Genomic DNA, 5696 nt, shown 5'->3' on the forward strand with positions numbered 1-5696 from the left:
TTCAAGTGATGCATGCAGTTCATTCAAGCTAAACCAGAGTTTAAGAACATAACTTTTGGGGAGCTGTGGTCCAAAAAAAAAAAAAAAGTAACTTTCACAAACTCTGAAACATTACTTACCATATTAATGGTGATCCTTCATTCAGAAGGCTACAAGCTTCATCCAGTTGAGCTGCAAGCTTCTTCTGCTGAAATCAGAGATGAAGTAGGAGGGTAATGAAGTGGTTTAGGAAGCTGTTGCAAAAACAGAAGTGTAATTTGGAGCCCAGGAGTTGCACAGGGGCTTATTCCTGGGTAGATCTGCATAAAACTGAACTGAGCTTTATCTGTTTGGTGGTGACATGTCCAAATTTGTAAGAGTTACAGTTGGCTTCCCATGGTTTGCTTTGCCTTTGCCCCATGGTCCCTAGCCCTGCCCATTGCCGGCATGCAGCCACTGAGATTAGGGCTGCCAGGTCAGGACTGTTTGAGTACCTGTGATTTCAGGACTAAAACCTACGCATAACTCCTTATGATCTCATGGAGGCAGGAGCTGGCGTTGTCTTAAGCATAATACAGCCGCACATAGTATGGCATTCAAATAGAACACACCCAGTCTAACAAATGAGGAAAACACAAACACATACACATTTTCAAGGCAGTGCTCTCACTTTGAGGTACTTCACTTTCACACTCAGGACCATAGGAGTGGGCCCAAGCCGTGGGACACCCCATATGAGACCTTTACATATTGGAGTTCAGCTCTGGCCCAAAAGAAAATTCCCTACTCTGACCAAGGCCTGTTACAGACAGGCCAAAATAAAGCTGCTTCAAGTCACTTTGGAGGTATGCTGTTTAAATGATACATGCGTCCTAAGAGTCCAGAAGCTGCACCAAAGCCATGCTCTAGTCCTAAGGACTGGAGTGCAGCTTTGGTGCAGCTTCCAGACTCTTAGGACGCATGCATCATTGAAACACCATACCTCCAAAGAAACTCAAACCAGCTTTATTTTGGCCTGTCTGTATAGGGCCTTAATGACTCAAGGGGATGGAAAACACAAAGTCCCTCTTCACATAGTAGCAATTCTGATCCCATGGGTACATGAACATGGGACATAAATAAACAAACCAATAAAAGTCTGGTAGCCACGTTTAAGTTGCTTTTGAGGTATGTTGCGACATCGTTGTCTCAGCTGCAAATGTAACCATTACATATATAGTTGCATGCTCTTGGATGATGTATACCTATTTGCCAGTGCCTTCAATGTACAATTTCATGCACTGAGGTTGTGGGAAAGGCCACTATCCCACATTACACAACGGGACAATATACAGTCACACTTGCAGATATACATTTGGTTGCACAATGTTATCTTCCAGTAGAAGGGAAGTATGGTCCCATTATGCAAGTATAGATTTACACTACATAAGCACCATGTCGCATCGCAGTCAGTATGTCAGCTAATGGAGGTCTGCTGTCAGATAGCATCAAATGTGGAAATCTACTGGCTGTCCGCTCTTAGATACTGTCAAATGTTGATGGCTACATTTGGGTAGTTACTGCTATGTGTCAGCTGTCAAACACTGTCAAATATTGATTGCTGCAGCAAAATCCTAAGATGCCCCATGTTGATGCCATATTGTAATTACTGGCATATCAGTATCATATTAAAATAATATTCATCACCAACATGCTTACTAAGCAACTTAATTTTATGCTGCTTACATGTTTTCCTTTATATTTCTATAATTAAAAGGATGATTGATGTTCATTTTTAATAATACATAAATTGGCTGGGACAGAACCCAATGGGCCGACTTCTGAATGTAGAGGACTGTGTTGTTTTAAAGGTGGTCTGTTAGTGATGTGTCATGCCCCATAATCTAAATGTATTTATGAAGCTACTTTTCATTTAAATCCATGTTCTTTCTTTATGACACTGTAAGTGTACTCGTGATGCCCCTTCGCTACCAAATAAAGATGACAGGGGAGAGTATCACACTGAGGGTAAGGACAGAAGCAAAGTTTATTGCTCCCATCCTAATCCTGTCCCATTCACATGATTGGAGCAAAGATTATCACACTCTGTGTATTTCTCCCGTTCTTCTCCCATTGATGAAGTGTAATGGACCTGTCATTTGGTATTAATGGAAACTCCTGCATAAATAGTATGGGAGCAATCCTCTTTGCTCCTGTCCTTATGCCTCCATGTGATAATATCCAGAGATGATATACCACAGTGAATATGGATAATTCCTCCTCTCCAAAAAGATTTGTAATCAATGAAAATTTTAACACAATAGAATTCTCATAAATGTGATTTCCCATTGAAAACTGTTTTGGATTGAAAGAGGAGCTGTAAGCTACACTGGCTTTCCCTCTTTGAGAACAGAAAAAGAAGAGGTTCACACTTGGCTGAGGGCCACACATCAGTCCGAAGAGCCATCTTTTTCCCGGTCTAAGGAGGCTTAGAAAAGTTCAAAACAGATACAGCTAAAAATTTATATCATATAGACATTAAAAAAAATTAGTAAAAGGAAAAGCCCTTAAAAACAAAACTATTAACTGTAACACTTGAATTATCTGTTTCCCTATTGATGATGATGATGATGATGATGATGATGATCATGATCATGATCACAATCATGATCATCATTATTATCTTGAGGTGGATTTTAATCATGGTGAGCTGTTTTGGGATCAAGTCTTGACAGGACTAAATATACTGAATAAATAGATGTGCATACAAGAAGGCAAAATAACCCTGCAAGCTTCAGCTATATGGCTGGCCTGTGTGAAATACATAGTATTTTTTAAAATTAAAATTTAATCTTTTTTGGGGGGATGGGTAAAGCTGTAGAAAAATATGTGCTACCCACAGCCTCCACTGTTGGCAAACATTCTCCAGCATAAAAGGAGCTGGGATGCTCCATGAGGTGACACAGCTGTGACCACACTGGTTGGCTCTTGGTTCAGAGCCTGTCATGTATGTTTACCTGCAAATGAATCTCAAAGGCCACAGAAACAGAGCCGTCTCCAAGAAGAGCCAAAAGAAGCAAGGAGTTATTTTGAAGCAAAAGGATGGTACATCTTGACCATTGACTTCCCATTCACAGGAGCAAACAGCTCCTATCTGACTCATAAGGGGTTCCCCCAAATAAAATTTCTTTGCATTTAAAGAGATTCTTTTTAGGAACAAGAAAGCATCTTGGATGGGATGTGTGTACAATTAAAGAAAGCAAACATTCACAAGAAGGCAAGTGCATTTACATTCTTCTGTTGTCTTCCCAGGCAAAGAGATGTTAGTGAAACTGATGCCAGAAAGGTCAGAGAGAGCCAGATCCCCTACAGGGTAAACTTCAATGGGAATTGCTATGTAGAAATGTATAATGTCAAGAGAAAGAAGGTCTACCTATTGTTGGCAAACTATAATTATTCCTACCATTTTACTAGTTAGTCATTGATGTAATATATACCTTTTAAACCACCATTCCTCCAAGGAGTTCAGGGGGATATGCAGGGGTCTGACCTCATTTTATCCTCACGAAAACTCTGTCAGGTTGATTTGAGAAACAGAGACTGAACAGAGGTCAGTAAGGGAACTTGTGTCTGGACAAGATGTGAACCCAGCTTCCTCCAAGGCGAGTGCTTTGTCCTCTACAGTGCAATGGTTTTTATGGTCCTTCTAATCTTGCCCTATATTTTTGACAACAGTTTAATCTACTAAAATCAGAACTTCTTAAAGGCACAGAGCTAAAAATTCTCATCTTGCAATAATCTATCACATTAAGGACACCAGAGCAGGAGCTGGCAGAACAAAAAAGCTGGCATTTGTACAGTCAGTAGACGAAATGGTTTTCCTTCTTGTAGGTCTCTGGGAGAGCTTTATTGTAGCTTTATTTTTAATTTATTTAATTTATAGCCCAAATGCGATTTCTCATGTAGTTAATGGTGTGTAGCATATATGCCTGGCAGGTTGTACCAATCTGTATGTCTTTGGGCACTGTCCTTTAAACTGAGCAGCTCACCACCAGGTCAGCCATCAGGTGATGCACTGGCCACAATAACATTGAACGCAATGATAGTATGGAATAGTTGCAGTCTACACTGACAGATCACTTTAGCTGGCTTGGAGCAAAAGTACAAACCACTGTACTGACTCACACACAGTTCTTGTGAGTCTTACTTAACCCCTTCCTTACATGTATAAACACAGACTCTCTCTCACACACAAACATCTCACACAGTCAACATTTAGATTTCTGTTTCAGTGGAAAGTAGAGCTGAATTTTGGCTCATATAGCTCCATAGTGCACCATCTACCCTGACAGTGCAACACCACACAAATTATAATAATTCATTTTATATTAAAGAGTAGCCTTACTGGGCACTAGAAAAACAGATGCAGTCTAACGTAGAGGTTTCTTTCTTCATGCCCAGTTAAATGGAATGGGATTAATCCTGAGGCCTAATTATCAGAGTGATAGACCACCCCATAACAGTCTTGACAAGGTAATGTTACCCAGCCTGTATTTACCCAGTCAAGCCTTCCCTTAGGTTCACCCCAAGGACTACTGTTCTCACTTTTTATTTTATAGCTCAGGCAGAAAAAGACACTTTTAAAAAGTTTCTACACATTAGCACCTCATCAGCTTCCTGGGGTTTTTGGCAAACAGAGCCTTCCTTGCTGAGGAAATAAGGTTTGCCTTCTAATGCAGATGTGAATCTGCAGAAAGAAGGGGGAGCTTCCGGGCTTTACTTCGAGCACAGCTGCATTCCAGAGGTTTAGGACTGAGGGGACAGAGTGAGGTTCAGGTGAGCAAACAAATTGTGGTAAGTGAAAATTACACTTGGCAATGATGTGTATTCTTTACAGAAAAGTAAGAGAAGCCTTGACTGGGGCAGTGGCTTTCAAGGGAACATTTTCCACACTGGCCTGGCTCCCTAGGAGCCACTTAGCAACCCCTATAGAATCTATATGCATTGCAAAGAATTTTGGGGTATGGTCTCCCTCTGGGGTTTTTTTTTTGGCTTCACTGTTGCTTCATAATAAATAATAAAATATTTATTTATATCCCGCCTCTCCCTTCCGGGATCTAGGCGGGTAACAACAGTCCAATAAAACAGGTATACAGACAATAATAACATTTCCCTATCCCCTTTAGCCCTCCTTCTTTCTGCTAAAATTACACATAAACATCAAGACACAATACAATATCCCCAGTACAGTGTACTTAGTTACAAATTTTGTAACTAAGGATCGACACAGGTTGAATTATTCCAAAAGAATAATTTAACCTGTGCCGATCCTTAGTTACAAAAGTTACAAAAGTCATAATATGAAGACTAGATGATGAGATGCAGCCAACACTCTGTGGCAGGTGCACAGGACTGGAGAAAATCGGTAGCTGGCAGTGCTCCACCTTTTGGGGACATTTGTTCACTATTATGGGTGTCTTTGGGGGGAAAATCAGAAGGATGACTTTATTATGAGGCCTAAATAAAACCACTTTAAAGTATTCCTTGCCTGATAAAATCCGATGAAATTATGGGGTCACCATAAATGACATAAAGGCAGACACACGCATACACAATGTCTTTAAGGTGCCACAACACTCTGTTTTCAGTGTGATTGGTATCAGTAGTCCCTCTGAAATTCTCTGTTGTGAGGCATTCTGGGTGGAATGGGTTGCGGACTGCAGTTGTCACAGATCTCC

Source organism: Sceloporus undulatus, chromosome 4 (assembly GCF_019175285.1).
Source record: "Sceloporus undulatus isolate JIND9_A2432 ecotype Alabama chromosome 4, SceUnd_v1.1, whole genome shotgun sequence".
Lineage (NCBI taxonomy): Eukaryota > Metazoa > Chordata > Lepidosauria > Squamata > Phrynosomatidae > Sceloporus > Sceloporus undulatus.